The 14,790-nt window shown below is 38.8% G+C and overlaps 1 pseudogene across 1 annotated transcript; it reads left to right on the top strand.

Moving 5' to 3' along the window:
* The first annotated feature begins 908 nt into the window (after positions 1–908).
* On the top strand, positions 909–4,244 carry LOC149562222 (splicing factor-like protein 1 pseudogene; annotated as a pseudogene). Its single transcript, XR_016363902.1, has one exon. The product of XR_016363902.1 is annotated as a splicing factor-like protein 1 pseudogene (transcript).
* Positions 4,245–14,790: the final 10,546 nt, after the last annotated feature.

Below are 14,790 nucleotides of genomic sequence, written 5' to 3'. Positions count from 1 at the left end.
AATGCTCAAAGCGAGAATGGGGGAAAAAAGAAAGCAAAAGAGGAAAATGGGAACCTAATCAAGTTGCAATTGTTTGAACCTACTATTGTTTGCAACAAGTCTTAATTGTTTGTCCCCATTGATTATGGATATTGAAAACATGAAAAAATGGTTCACTATTTAATGACCTAATTTGCAGCCCAAACACATTGTACAGTGAGTGCAAAACTATCAAATCATGGATCGCTTGTCCTTTCAGATCGAAAATGGCTATCATATTAGATTTGGCTTGTCATATTAGATTCTGTTGTCATTAGATCTTGTTCAAAATGAATGCATTTCATCTTGCCGCACAGGTAGAAACAATAATGAAAATTGGTTGAGATAATGTTAATTTAATAATGAATGCATTTCACATTGCCCAAGAAGTATACAAAAATCCATTGAATCTCTTTAGATTGCTTCTGTAAAGACAAGTTATCAACAACCACAATCTCATCATGTTGTATGTGTAAACAAGATTTTTCAAGATTTTCTCCATTACGAGAGTAAATGGGAGAAGTCAAAAGTTAACAACCGCTATTATGTCTGATTTAATATGCTTCGATTCAAGTTTCATGGCTTGATTGAAAAACTAGTTATTTTCAGCTTGAAACCATTGCCTGATACCTTATTTTTAGGTGTGAGACAATTGCCTGTTGCAAGCAACCTTATAGAAGAAGCCTATCGACTAATTAGATAATGTGAATCTTACTACTAAAGAGCTGTCTTAAGAAATAAGTTACAAATTGAAACTAAAAAAACTTACGAGTCAAATAAATAAATAAAAGATTTTAATAACAAGCTAAAGACACAAAGGTCTATAAAACCTCTTAAATAGAACACGACCTAAAATATAATAACACATCTACTATAACCTAAATCAAGCATTTTTAAATTCTCCTAAACTTCTCCTTCGTAGGCCCGGGTACTCCGTATTGGCCAAAATTTCACTCCGTGAAGGATAGCTCTGAACATGACTACGCTCGGTCGTTCGGAGTGTTCTTTCTGCGTCCATTTCCGTTCTCTTCCCATTTGGGGCGTGCCTGGTTGATTTTTAACTTCATATGGGGAAGTGTTTGAAGGTGCAGTGTATTCTATCGCTCTGATCTTCGAGTTTCTGTTATCTGCAATCTCTTGAGGTATGAGTATAAAATTTTCCACTGCTCTCAGTTATTGTTATTAGTGATGTTCTCGTGCGTTTGAACAAGAGTAGATTTCAGAACTATGCCCTAGAGTAGAAAATGGATGAACATGAGCACGAGGACGAGGGGCATGAGGAGAATGAGGGGCATAAGGAGAATGAGGGAGGCGGTGAAAATGAGGGGCACATGGAGAATGTAGGGGACGGTGAAAATGAGGGGCAAATAAATGGTGGGAAGAAAAGACGCAGCCGATGGGATCCCGAAGCAGAAGCAGAAGGAGACGCAGGGAGGAAAAGAAAGTCGAAGTCCAGATGGGCTGCAGACGAGCGGCAGAACTTATTTGCACTGGGGCTGCCTGAATTCATAAAGGAGTTGCAGATGGGTGGTGGGGAATCAGATCCTCAAGTGCAAGCACTAAGTCTCCAACTTTTAGACATCAATAGGAGGCTCCAGTCTGGGCAGGTTGTTGATGACAGTGCAGAGGGAGGAAGGTCTCCCTCTCCCGAGCCCCTCTATGACAACTTGGGTATTAGAATAAACACTAGAGAATTCAGAGCCCGGGAGAAGCTTTCCAGGGAGAGGCAAGAGATCATCTCAATGTTGATTAAGAAAAATCCGTCTTTCAAGCCTCCCGCAGACTACAGGCCTCCTAAACTTTATAAGAAACTTTACATTCCCATGAAAGAATACCCTGGCTATAATTTTATTGGGCTCATTATTGGGCCACGAGGAAACACACAGAAAAGGATGGAAAAAGAAACGGGCGCAAAGATAGTCATTCGAGGGAAGGGATCTATAAAGGAAGGCCGGTCTCAGCAGAAACGTGATATAAAGCCAGACCCATATGAAAATGAAGACCTGCACGTTCTGGTGGAAGCAGATGATCAGGAATCGCTGGATCAGGCTGTCGATATGCTTGAAAAATTACTTGTTCCTGTGGATGAAGGGAGAAATGAGCACAAACGTGCACAATTGAGGGAATTGGCTGCCTTGAATGGTACAATAAGAGATGATGAATTCTGTAGGCTGTGCGGTGAACCAGGCCATAGACAATATGCATGTCCAAATCGTAATTCAACATTTAAGAGTGATGTTTTGTGTCGGATATGCGGTGATGGTGGGCATCCGACCATTGATTGCCCAATGAAAGGATCATTGCAGGGGGCCAAGATGGATGATGAATACCGCAGTTTTTTGGCCGAACTCGGAGGAGGAGGGCCTGAAGGATCAATGGAAAAAAGCATCACTGATTTTCACCGACCAGCTCTTCCAAGCAATACACCTTGGGCAGGGGGAGCTGGAGGTTGGGGAAACACAGGAACAGGTTTTCGGGGAGTGGACAGCGGATCTGGTAGTTCGGGCTCCTCACAACATGCACGCCCAGGTTTAGGATTTACTCCTGACAATAAAGTGAATAAAGAAATAGATGATACGAATTTATATGTTGGATATTTGCCCCATACTGTGGATGATGACTGGTTAATTCAGCTGTTCTCTTCTTTTGGGAGAATCGAGGAAGGCAAAATTATCAAAGATCGAATGAATGGTACTAGCAAAGGTTATGGTTTTGTTAAATATTTTGATGCAGGCTGTGCTGCCCAAGCAGTTACACATATGAACGGATATAAATTGGAAGGAAAGACTCTGGCAGTAAGGGTAGCAGGACGAGCTCCGCTTCCTCCTGGCTCTGGATTGGGACCTGCAGGAGGGGCATTCGTTCAACAGCAACCACAGCCTCCAAAACCAGTGACTCCTGGGGGCTATGGACCTCCTCCGTGGGTTGCACAGTCTTCTTATGGTCAATTTCCGAACAATCACACCTTTAGAATGCCACCTCTTTCTGAGAATCCAGTTCAGAAAGACCCTTACAATGCTCCACCACCTCAATATGTTCCATATAACCCCTATCAGATTCCTTTGCCTGCAACACAAATGCATGATAGTATGCAAAGCCAGGTGAGAGCTCATCAGGTCCAATTTATGCAAGGGTCATCAACATCTCAACAAATTTCAGGAATACAGGCTCGACCAGGAACACAGTATGTATCAGGAATGTCGGGCCTGCCGGGATCTCAACAAGTCCCTGGAATGCTAACACCCCCAGGTGCTGAACTAGTTTCAGGAAATGAATTAAGCACCCATCCACCATGGTTAGATGCTCCACCTCCTGGTGGAATGCCACAATTTTCAGAGAACAAACCCAGCATGCCTCCATATCAGCCCTATTATGCACCACCGCCAGTTCCCCCAAGCAATATGGCTTCTCCGTTACCTCCACAATGCACATCAGTACCTCTGCCAGTTCCCCCAACCAATATGGCTACTCCATTACCTCCACCGTATACATCAGTACCTTCAACAGGGAGTGGGACCCCTTCTCAATGGGCTTCTTTCCCTCCTAAGCAGGAGAACAAAGCTGTAGATGCTGAATATGAGCATTTTTTGTCTGAGATGGGGTGGTGACATCAGCATAAGATATGCATAAGCCTTTGAGCCAGTGCCAAATTTAGAAGAAATTCATGCCAAGGATGGAAAGGAGATATCTGAAAGTGAAACTATTTAGCCTCCCAATATGGGTCTCGAGGCATTTAGTTTGATAAATCAGACTCTCTTATGGTTTGTTGAAAAAAGTTTTCATGCAGTGTATGAAGAAAGTGTTTATTATGTACGGTCTACACCTTTTAAAGTAGCAGGATATCAGTCCTCATGTATGATTTATCATGAAATATTGGTCATTCTGTTCCATCGTGTAAGCCTAATATAATTTTCACAGAACTAGTTTAAAATATCTAGATATTACTAATAAGGTTGATTTTCTGACACTATTGCAGCAGGTTTTGTTCAATGGGGCCAGAATTTGATTTTCTTAATCATATCATTGAAGAGATAGAGGCTAATGTCCTCTTTAATCTTGGACAGCTCTTGACATTACCTCAATTATGGTTCCTGATTACAGTGATTGTCTCTTGCAGGGACTTTTTCAGTGATGTGCAAAATTTTGAACAGTTCTTACCTTTTTGTAGTTAGATAACATTACATCAGACTTTGGATCTAATCAGATTTTTCAGTTCCTTGGTACCATCGCAGCTTTTAAGTTGGCCCGCTTCTTCTGTTTCAAATAGCATGACCCTGTACATGCATTCGAATTGACCTGCTTTTTTCATTTATGGTCTATAACTTCATTTTTCTTGTCTTTAAGACAATAAGTTTTTGACATTTCACTTTTTTATTTTACCTGTGGTAAAATTAGTTGGAAGTATAATTTTAAATTTTTTATTGATTTGGATGCTCTGTTCATGATAGCTTGCCTTTATTTTGCTTTGAATAATATCATATTGCTTATGATGTTATTAGCTCATGCTCTGGGTCTTTGTTGAGTGAGATCAATATTTTTAATGTCACAAGTAAAATGAGCAGCTGAAATCTGTTATGGTCAATGTTTCCATATATGTTAGTACTGAAATTCTTATAAAATTTCTCTCATAAATAGACACATACGATTGAGCTGTTTTAGGTGAGTATTTACTAGCCTCTTCCTGTAGACAGCTTTTAACTATTTTCTTTGATCCGAATGGTTTAATTTTAACTCATTGTTTTGTATTAAGTTTTACATCATTTGGTAGCAAGCTTTCTTCTATATTTTCTTTTCTTTTATTCCTGTATTTTTTTGGTATAATTAATATTATCTTTTCCAAAGTTTCTAAGATTCAAGTTACATTATTTGCATCATTTTGATGTGCTTTATAAATATATGCCTCAACTCTCTAGTTTAAGGAGTAGCTACTTCGTATTGATGGTTGGTTCTGTTTCTAAACAATTAGCTATTGTGTTTCCATTATCATTCTTATTTTTAATTCTTAGGCCCATAATGGGATAGGTTGGAGACAGCTGAAATCTATGATGGTTCAGGGTCCTTACTGATATCATGACAAATAAACTGGGAGAAGTATGAAATGCTTTTATACAAATAGATGAACGGCTATTGTATTTGGTTGGTTGCTAATTCATCCAATTTACTTAACTTTCAAAGTCTTGTCATGATCTTATTTAATTTAGCATATTTGCAATAACCAGATTGAATTCTTTGTTCAGCAGTGGGGAGAGAGTTACATTAGTATGGATTTCTTGGAATATTATTATAATGAACCTGTTTAAAGGGATTAATTAGGAACAACAAGGATTATTAATTATTTTGATTATTGTTGCAATAGATGTTAGCAAGGCAACTTTGTGAAGTGGAATTTTTCTGTTGGATGCTTGAGAATCGTCAGCTTTGGCATTAGTTATTGGTGTCTTACATGTGCATTTTTTTGTTAATTGGGGCTACATTTGTGAGTCCATTAGGATTTTTTATGCTAATGTAATATTTTCTGTTCCTGTCAATTGGGTTTCTTGTTAATTAATGGAGAATTTTAAAAAATATTAGGGATCTCACAAGCAATAGAGAAAAGAGCTGAAGCAGAAAAATGGTTATAATTATTCTTTCAAAGAGCAGAGTATGTTTTGGGAGATGATATATGAGTGTAGGTATTTGTAGATTATTGCTATACTAATGCCAAGTGCCCATTGACTCGGTGTGTAAAAAACTATTCTCGGATTGAGTTTATTTCCATACTTGCTGATTAAAATGAAATTTTCTAATATATCTTTATTATTGTCTACAACTGAATCAACTGATGTTTCAATAGTGTTGCATTTTTAGGAGCTAGATCCAAAAGGATTTACTTTTTCTAATGCTTCAATAGAAAAGAAAAAGGACTTTATTCGAGTATGGAAAATTTCAGATTTTATGCTCTTAAAATTAAGATATAAATTTTTCTATAGCAGGGTTCATGATAGTGGTATGGAATCCCTTGCTTTGCTTATTGAATGGACATTGATGATGATTTCATAGTCAATGTAAAGTCCTCATTTTCAGAGTTGTATGTCAGTCTATAGGCAGCATAGATGGATGTATTTGTAGTTTCTGTCAGATAGATATGACTGAAATAAGATGGGTGGGAGGTCAGTCAGTCTGTTCTGTGGTGGACCGGAGTAAGTTTGTCAGTTGTTTTGTGCATTAATTGAGTGTGGCTTTGACAGTTGACTGTTGAGAAACTGCATTTGATTGAGGATAACTGTTCAGTTAAATGCTGAAAATTGAGGAAAGAACAGCTCGGTTAAGTGCTGAAATTGAGGAAAAGACTGTTGAATTGAGTGCTTGAACTGCCTCTGATTTGAGAATGCAGGCGCCAAGGAAAGGACAACCAAGTTAATGCTGGAACTGCCAATGATTTGGGAATGCAGCACTTGCATGGTTTATAAGATGTGTTGAGGAAAGGACGGCTAAGTGCTGGAACTGGCAATGGCTGGGGAATGCAGTGAGTGCATGGGTTATAAGAGGTGTTAAGGAAAGGACTGCTTAATTAAGTGCTGGAACTGCCTATGATTGGGTTATATAAGGTGCTGAGGAAACAGCAGAAGCTCTTTATAAAAACATTAAGACAAAGATCAACTTCATTTCATTAATGTGAAGCTGTTTGCAGCAGCTTTTGTGTGTTTGGAGACAGAATCCTTCAGATGTGGCATCACAATTTCTTTGGGGACAAAAACCCTCAAGTAATAAGCTGAGCTTAGTCTTGTTAGGTTAATAAGAGGTGTTTAGATTTGCACATTGAATATGTCTGGTAAGCTATATCAGATTGTTCAAAATCATTTTCATTGATGTGCTTGAAATTAAAACAAATACTAAAATATCTGTTGCTAGAGTATTTGCTAGTTTACTATTATTTGTGCCTTTAGTTGGGTTTCTACAGTCAGTCACACGTGTAATAGTGATGCAAGAATCTACAAATGCTTCCTTGGCCTCATTGAAGGACTCAGTGCAACAAGTAAATCAATCCGAGCATACATCTATTGTGATATTTGAAAGACGAGGATGCATAAGATAGGAGGAATAGTGAAGATGTTGACATAGACCTCAGTATCATTAAAGGCAGGGTGTAAAATATTTTAATGATGTAATTCAATTTAGATATTTATGTCCACAATTGGCCAAGAATGGATAACGTGAATGTGGAAAAGTACAAAGCCTGAAAACATGCAACAAAATTCCCAAGGTCATCTTTAGCAAAGTCATATAGCAATTGTAATGCAACAACATTCTAGGCTCCAAAGAGAGTAAAACTTGAAAGAATAAGGGCAGTAATGCAACAATGGTCTAGGCTCCAAACAGATTAAAATTTGACACAATAAGGGCAATGCCTAAAAACCTGAAGCTTTGTCAAGTAGTTAGCTTCAGCATTTCATGTTCTGGAGAATTCTATCATGGTGCATGTATTGATATTGTTTGGAGCTGCTGAGATAGACTGACTGCTCTCATACAACACCATTTGGTTGTCAAGTCTTATACATCAAAGCAAGAGCTTATACATCTAGTACTAAAAATGTGCAATAGACACAGTGTGAGAAATTCCATTGCATTCCATTGTGCGAAATTTTATTCGGAGAAAATGCAATCTTTATAATCGCGGGAATAATTTGTGGATCACATATAATAAAGGATGGGAAAAATTCCCATCCTTATGTTTGATGGTTTAAAAATAACTATTTTCAAGGTCTTGTGTAGGCAACATGTCCAATTTATTTTTTGATTAAAACTAGGAAGTATTCTCAACAAGTAAAAACTTAAGTTTACCACCTAGCATTATGGAATGGTCGATGTTTTACTGTTGGCAACTGATAGAGCTTGTATAGGCAAGCCATCCCATTTCTTTGAAGATTAAACCCAATGGAGGAGTAACAAAAAGTTCGGCTTGCTACTTTACATCTCAGAAAAGCTAACATTTTACTGTTTGCAAATGACTCAATAGGTTTGGGAAGAGTCTGAGGAGGCAGGCAGCATCAAGCCAGAAATAGCTACTCTGGGCTGAGTTTTCAATGCATGCTGCAATACTTTTGGCCTTCAAGATAATGAAACAAAGCACCAGGGCATATATTCTTAAAGTAGATTTTTCCAATTCAGTTTGTTGACAGTTGTCAATAAATGCCTTTTCCCAGTGTGTTTATTATTAATGTTGAGGATATGTCCAGGCTTTAGTCCAAGTTACTCTTGAATTTGTTGTGGAGTAAAATAGTTGATAGGAGTCCTTCTTGCTACATTTCTGTACTGGGTAACTAATCCCAACAACAAATGGAAAACCAAACAGGAATTCTAACTCTCTTATATTTCTGCTGGATGGTTTAGAGAAGGAATAGATCTCATTGCTGTTGTTTACTTATGCAAGAAATGAATTTATTTAAGCTTTAAAGAAGGTTGGTTAATGGGTAGAAGGGAGCTTTGGAAGGGTTCATAGGTCTGGATTGATAGAAAAACTTTATGAGTAGATAGATGGCCCCAAAATGACGATTCCTTTGTGGGAGACACAGAGCAAGAAGAAATCTTGATTCTCTCTCTTGTTCCTAGATCGGGAGTCCCTTAGTATCGGACGTTGAAGGTGTAAGTACAGGATGAAGAGGGCTGGCCCTATCTGTTTGCATTTGAGTTAGCTCCATAAACTTAAAGTTGATTACATTTTTTGGCGTAATGGCTGTGAAATGTTGAGGTGTCATTGGACAATCACCCTTTGATTATTACCAATGTACGACTAGAGGAGTGGAGATGGTTGGATGACCATGAGAGAGTTTTCTTTTTTATATTGTACGATAGGCCTCATAGGGGAAATATAGTTATGATGTAGGAGCATCCTAGGCTTTCTTGCAATCCTGCATGTTGGAGGAGTTCTGGTTTGTGGTTGTGGACTTGGTCACCAAAGGGATGGTACTTGGTCGCTATTGGGCTTAGTTTATGCCTGGGAGCTCGGGATACTCTGGGAGCTCGATATACACTATAGAGCTCAGCATGGTCTTGGAGCTTGGCATGGTCTATGGAGCTTGATAGTGCTTATGGTTTTACTGGTGCTTGGCTTGGTTTTGCTGACACTTGGTTTGGTCATGGTTCTTGTTGGTGCCAAGTTGTTTGTGAGCCGACTTTTGACATTTAATTTATGTAAGGGTATTTAATTTGTGTTGTAGCCGACTTGTGACACGACATATATTTAATGTAAGGGATTTAATTTATATTTGTAATGAACTAGGCAGATTTGTGGCTTGGTTGGGTATAAGGGGTTTTGTGTAATGTCCCCATCTTTTTAGCATCTCAGTGGAGTTCTTAGCCTTGACATTCTCCGAAGGCTAAGTGAAGAAATAATGAGCAACTGATTAAATTAATTTCTTATAAAGTCATTAAATAAATAAAAATAAAAATGTGATTTTATGTTTAATTAATTTAATTAATTGAGAGTGCATTAATTATTAGAAGAGGGAAACTTCTAGTAATTTAATTTTTTAGAAGCACAATTAATTATTGTATTGCAAGAGAGAAGCTTCTAGCGAGTGCAGTATTTATTGGATGGGGGAAACTTCTAGTAATTTAATTTCCTAAAAGCACATTAGTTATTGGAAAGGGAGAAACTTCTAGAGAATGCGATTATTAAATATTTTATTTCCTTCTAGAAGGGTCAAGGAAAAGTATAAATAGAGGTGAGAGCTTCATTGTTTATCATCCGATTATTGTGAATTGCATTTGATATTAAGTTGGGAGAAGAAACTAAGGTTTCCGATTTTAGTCAGCCATTGGAGAACGTCAACTCTTTAGTGTTGCAACCATTCGAGGTGGTGAAATATCCATTGAATTTGGTATTCAGGAGAGCTTCAATTCAAGAGTTCTATTTGTGCTTAGATTAGCGAATAGATTTTGGCTGCTACAGTACGCATGCACGATGCCGCGTTGTAGTATCTATGTTTGATTCTTTTCCATTCTTGTGCATCACTATTATCAGGTTCCTCTTGTAAGTATTAGTAGTTATCATTGTACTTTATAAGCATATGATTTTGCTGTGATAATTCAGAATCAAATTTTGGCATTATTGTAGTCATTATTGTATGTCAATTGTTTGTCAAAATGTCAGTTAGCTATAGGTATGCATTTCATATCTAGTTTCCATGTATTTGCATTGAAAATACCAAAAGAATTGCACTTGCATATTAGTTCCTTGTAAGAAGATATTACATTGGAGTCAGAGCTTGCTTGAAAAGTGTTTGACAAAATGTCGAACAACTGAACTAGAGAAGATTTTGGTGTTTGAAGAAGTTATAACCTGTTGGGGTTATTACATTTTGTGGAGTCTTTAGTCAGTGGGAGAAGTGTGGTCATCCAACTTGGAGAAGAGGATGCAAATTTTGAAGAGCTAGGGCCGCGGCTTGAGAACTAGAGGATTACTTGGTGGACTTGAGGGTACAAGTGTGGTTTCTTTTAGGTGATCTTATCCAGTTGTGGATTTGGACTAGCTGGGATTGAGATTGTAAGTTGGATCTTGTTGGATTCTGCAAAACTAATATAGTAATTGCTATTTGTATTTGGCCCTAACCCGAAAGGCCTTACAACTGGGCATATTGCTTTTCCACTCATAGGTAAGCTTTATTTATCACGGAACAAGATTTTTACAGGCAGCCAAACACTATGGGTGACAGGCAAGAGTGTAGCCCAACAAGAGACAATAGGAATGAGGATTAGGAAACAAGAGAATTTTTAAGAGCAATGATTACGGGACAAGAACGAATGACACAGGCTTTGCAGGCACTCAACACCATGGTTGAGTGCATGAACCTACAAGACAGATGGAATCAGGAACAATGGGATAACAAGAGTGCAGTGGGATCACCCAGAGCTCATAGAACTCTTTCCAGAACAGCAAACAGGCCCACGCGTCCTACCTTTGTTAGAGAGGAGCCAGTACAGGAAGCTATGAAAAAGGCAAGAAGTATGGAATATGCAGTCCCAACAAACAAATTTCAATCCAAAGGAGTATCTTCTAGTAAGAATAAAAAACCATTTTATAAAAAACCAGATGACTGATTTTAAAAATGATTCTAAAGATAAAACTCCAGCACATTTTGATAGGGAAACATTAAATGATTTGAGAAAGAAAAAATTATGTTTCTACTATAAGGGACCCTATGATGCAAACCATGACTGTTCTCTTAGACCAAAGGGCAAAGCTAACAGAGTTATGTGGGCATACTATGAGGAATCAGAATTAGAGAATTCAGACCAACAATCTGATATAGAGGAAATAGATGGTGAAAAAAAGGAAGACAAGGTTGAAAACTTGTCTAAAATGGAGTTCAAGGATGGGGAAGGAGATGGGCAACTTAGAGAAGCTCGTCTCACTATTATTAAGCAAGAAGGATCATTTTGAATGAGAGGAGTACTTGTTGGACTGCGAGTTATAACTTTGATTGATACCAGTGCTACTCATAATTTTATTGATGCTAGGTTGGTGGAAAGGCGCGGCATACAAACAGAGGAGTTTGGAGGAATTAGAGTGAGGGTAGCTGATGGCTATGTCCTCAATTGTGATCCTAAGATCACTGTACTCCCATTGTAAGTTAATAATTATGCCTTTAAGGCAAATTTCTATGTTGTGCCTATGGGAGATACAGATATAGTCCTTGGGATGAGCTGGTTGCACGGTATTGGTGAGTTCACTCTTAATCTCAAGGAGATGGAGATGTGGTTTAAAGTAAATGGGAAGACACAGATTCTTAAGGCAATCAGGAACAATGATTTTAGAATTGTCTCTTTCCAAAGTATGGCTAGATTGATTCGACATGATTAGGTAGAGTGGGTAGTAGAGTGCATGTTAATGCCATCATAGGAGGGGCAGCAGAAGACTAAATATCCTGCTGATATTTTGAAGTGTAGATTGAAACACTCTAAGGTGTTCAGTGACATTGCACTAGGAAGACCACCAAACAGGGGTATTGAGCACATCATTGAGTTAGAGGGGGCTAAGCCCATCATGATTATACCTTACAGGCATCTGAAGAGGTCAAAGGATGAAATTGAAAAAATCATAAAGGAGTTACTTGCTATGGGCTACATTAGACCAATTACGTCTCCTTTCGCTTCTTCAATGTTGTTGTTGAAGAAGAAGGATGGGACATTAAGGATGTGCATTGATTACAGGGTGCTTAATAGAAAGACAATTAAAAACAGGTACCTCATTCCCAGGATCGATGAGTTGATAGATGAGCTTCATGGAGCTTGCTTCTTCTCAAAAATAGATTTGAGATCAGGTTATCACCAGATCAGAGTTAGAGAGCAGAACATTGAGAAGATAACCTTTAGATGTCATTGTGGCCATTTTGTGTTTATAGTTATGCCATTTGGGCTAACTAATGCACCTGCTACTTTTCAGTCAACAATGAATAGGGTTTTCCATCCTCAGGTGAGGAAACTTGTACTTGTCTTCATCGATGATATCTTGGTGTGCAGTAGATCTTGGGAGGAGCACTTGGTTCACCTTGACATGGTGTTCGATATATTGGGTAGAGAGTCCTTGTATGCAAAGGAGTCGAAATGTGATTTGGGTATGACAAAGTTGTTGTATTTGGGTCACATCATTAGTGCAGAAGGCGTACGCTTGGATCTTGAAAAGATTCGTGCCATTGTGGAGTGGCCTTCAGTGGTGAATCTTACACAGTTGAGGGGCTTCCTTGGATTGTGTGGTTTCTATAGGAGGTTTGTGGATGGATATTCCAGGCATGCAACACCCTTGATAGATTTGATGAGAAAGGGAGCTTTCTTGTGGACTCCTGAGGCACAGGAGTGTTTTGAGAAATTTAAGGAGTTGATGACTTCCCATCTAGTGTTAGCGTGACCAGATTTCAACAAACCTTTTGAGCTACATTGTGATGCTTCCAGAGAGGGCATTGGAGTGGTGCTTATAGAGGAGAAGCACCCTTATTGCTTATGAGAGCAGGAAATTAAAAGGGCCAGAGCGGAGCTTCAGCATATATATGATAAGGAGATGTTAGCCATTATGCATGCTTTGGCTAAATTCAGGCAATATTTGGTAGGTAGCAAATTTTGTATCAAAACTAATCATAATAGCCTAAAACACTTTTTGGGACAGCGAGATCTCAATGATAGGCAACAGAAGTGGGTGAGCAAGTTACAGTCCTATGACTTTGATATTACATATTTTAAAGGGACACAGAATGTAGTTGCTGATGCTTTATCACGTAGCCCCCATTTGAGCTTATTGACAGATATATCGGAGGATTGGAGACAGTTGATCCTTGCTGAGTATGCAAAGGATGCATGGACAACTGTATTCATAGATGGAACTATTCAGGACAATAGATACACCCTTGTGAGTGAGCTCGTCATTTACAAAAGGCAAGTATTTTTGGTTCTAGGCTCAACAACAAGGAGGATGGTTCTTAAATCTTTCCATGATTCACCTATGGCAGGACATCCTGGTTTCTACAAGACATATCGTTAGATTAGAGAGCACTTCACATGGAAAGGGCTCAAAGCAGAAGTACTTCAGTATATTAGGGAGTGTCCCACCTGCTAGCAGAATAAGCAGGAACACTCCTATCCAGGTGGTTTACTTCAGCCGCTTTCGATTCCTGATAGGAAGTGGGAGTGTTTATCTATGAACTTCATTATAGGACTGCCTAAAGCCCAAGGTAGGGGCTGCATATATGTGGTTGTGGATTGCCTTATGAAGTTTGCACACTTCTTTCCGATCACTATTATATACATTGCTACATAGGTGGCAGAGTTGTTCTTCAAGGAGATATTCAGACTACATGGCTTACCTCGGAGCATTGTGAGTGACAGAGACAACAGGTTTATGAGTCATTTTTGGTAGGAGCTATTCAGGTTGTGTGCGAGAAAAATCACTCTGAGTACAAGCTACCACCCTCAGATAGATGGTTAGACAGAGATAGTGAATAAATGGGTGGAGGGATATCTTAGAAATTATACAGTAGGGCAACAAAAGGCATGGGTAAAGTGGATTTATTCCTATGAGTATTGCTACAGTACCACTTATCACATATCTATTCAGATGTCACCCTTTATGGCCCTGTATGGGTATGAAGCACCCAATTTTATGGATCTGCTTTTAAGTGACAGTAGAGTGCCCAGTGTAGGGGATTCGTTACAAGAGAGTCAAGACATTGTTAAGACTCTCAAGGATAATATAACCAAGGCACAAAATTAGCAGAAGTAGTATGCAGACCAGAAGAGGACGGAGCGGACTTTTGAGGTTGGAGATATGGTGTATCTTATGTTGCAGCCTTATCGTCAATCCACTCTCAAGAAGAGTGGTGCCGAGAAACTTAAGCCACAATACTATGGTCCATTCAGTATTGTTAGGAAAGTGGGAGAGGTGGCTTATGAGTTAGATTTGCTAGCAGAGAGCAAGGTGCATGACGTTTTTCATGTGTCAAGCCTCAAGAAGGTGGTAGGACATCATATTGTTCCTTCTACAGTGCTCCCACCCTTGGATGATGAGGGACAATTGATATTGGTGCTAGAGGCTATCATTGATTTCAGGGAAAGGAACTTGAGGTGGTCCACTATAAGGGAGTATTTGGTGAAATGGAAGGACTTGCTAGTAGAGGATGCGACATGGGAGAATGAGGAGATTTTGCAGCATCCGGAGTTGAAGTTGCTTGAGGACAAGCAATTTTAGGGAGGGTGGACTGTAATGTCCCCATCTTTTTAGCATCTAAGTGGAGTTCTTAACCT

Source organism: Cupressus sempervirens, chromosome 4 (genome assembly GCF_028749045.1).
Source record: "Cupressus sempervirens isolate cs-2001-9-10 chromosome 4, ASM2874904v1, whole genome shotgun sequence".
Taxonomy (NCBI): domain Eukaryota; kingdom Viridiplantae; phylum Streptophyta; class Pinopsida; order Cupressales; family Cupressaceae; genus Cupressus; species Cupressus sempervirens.
This window is presented reverse-complemented; position numbering and strand designations above follow the sequence as displayed.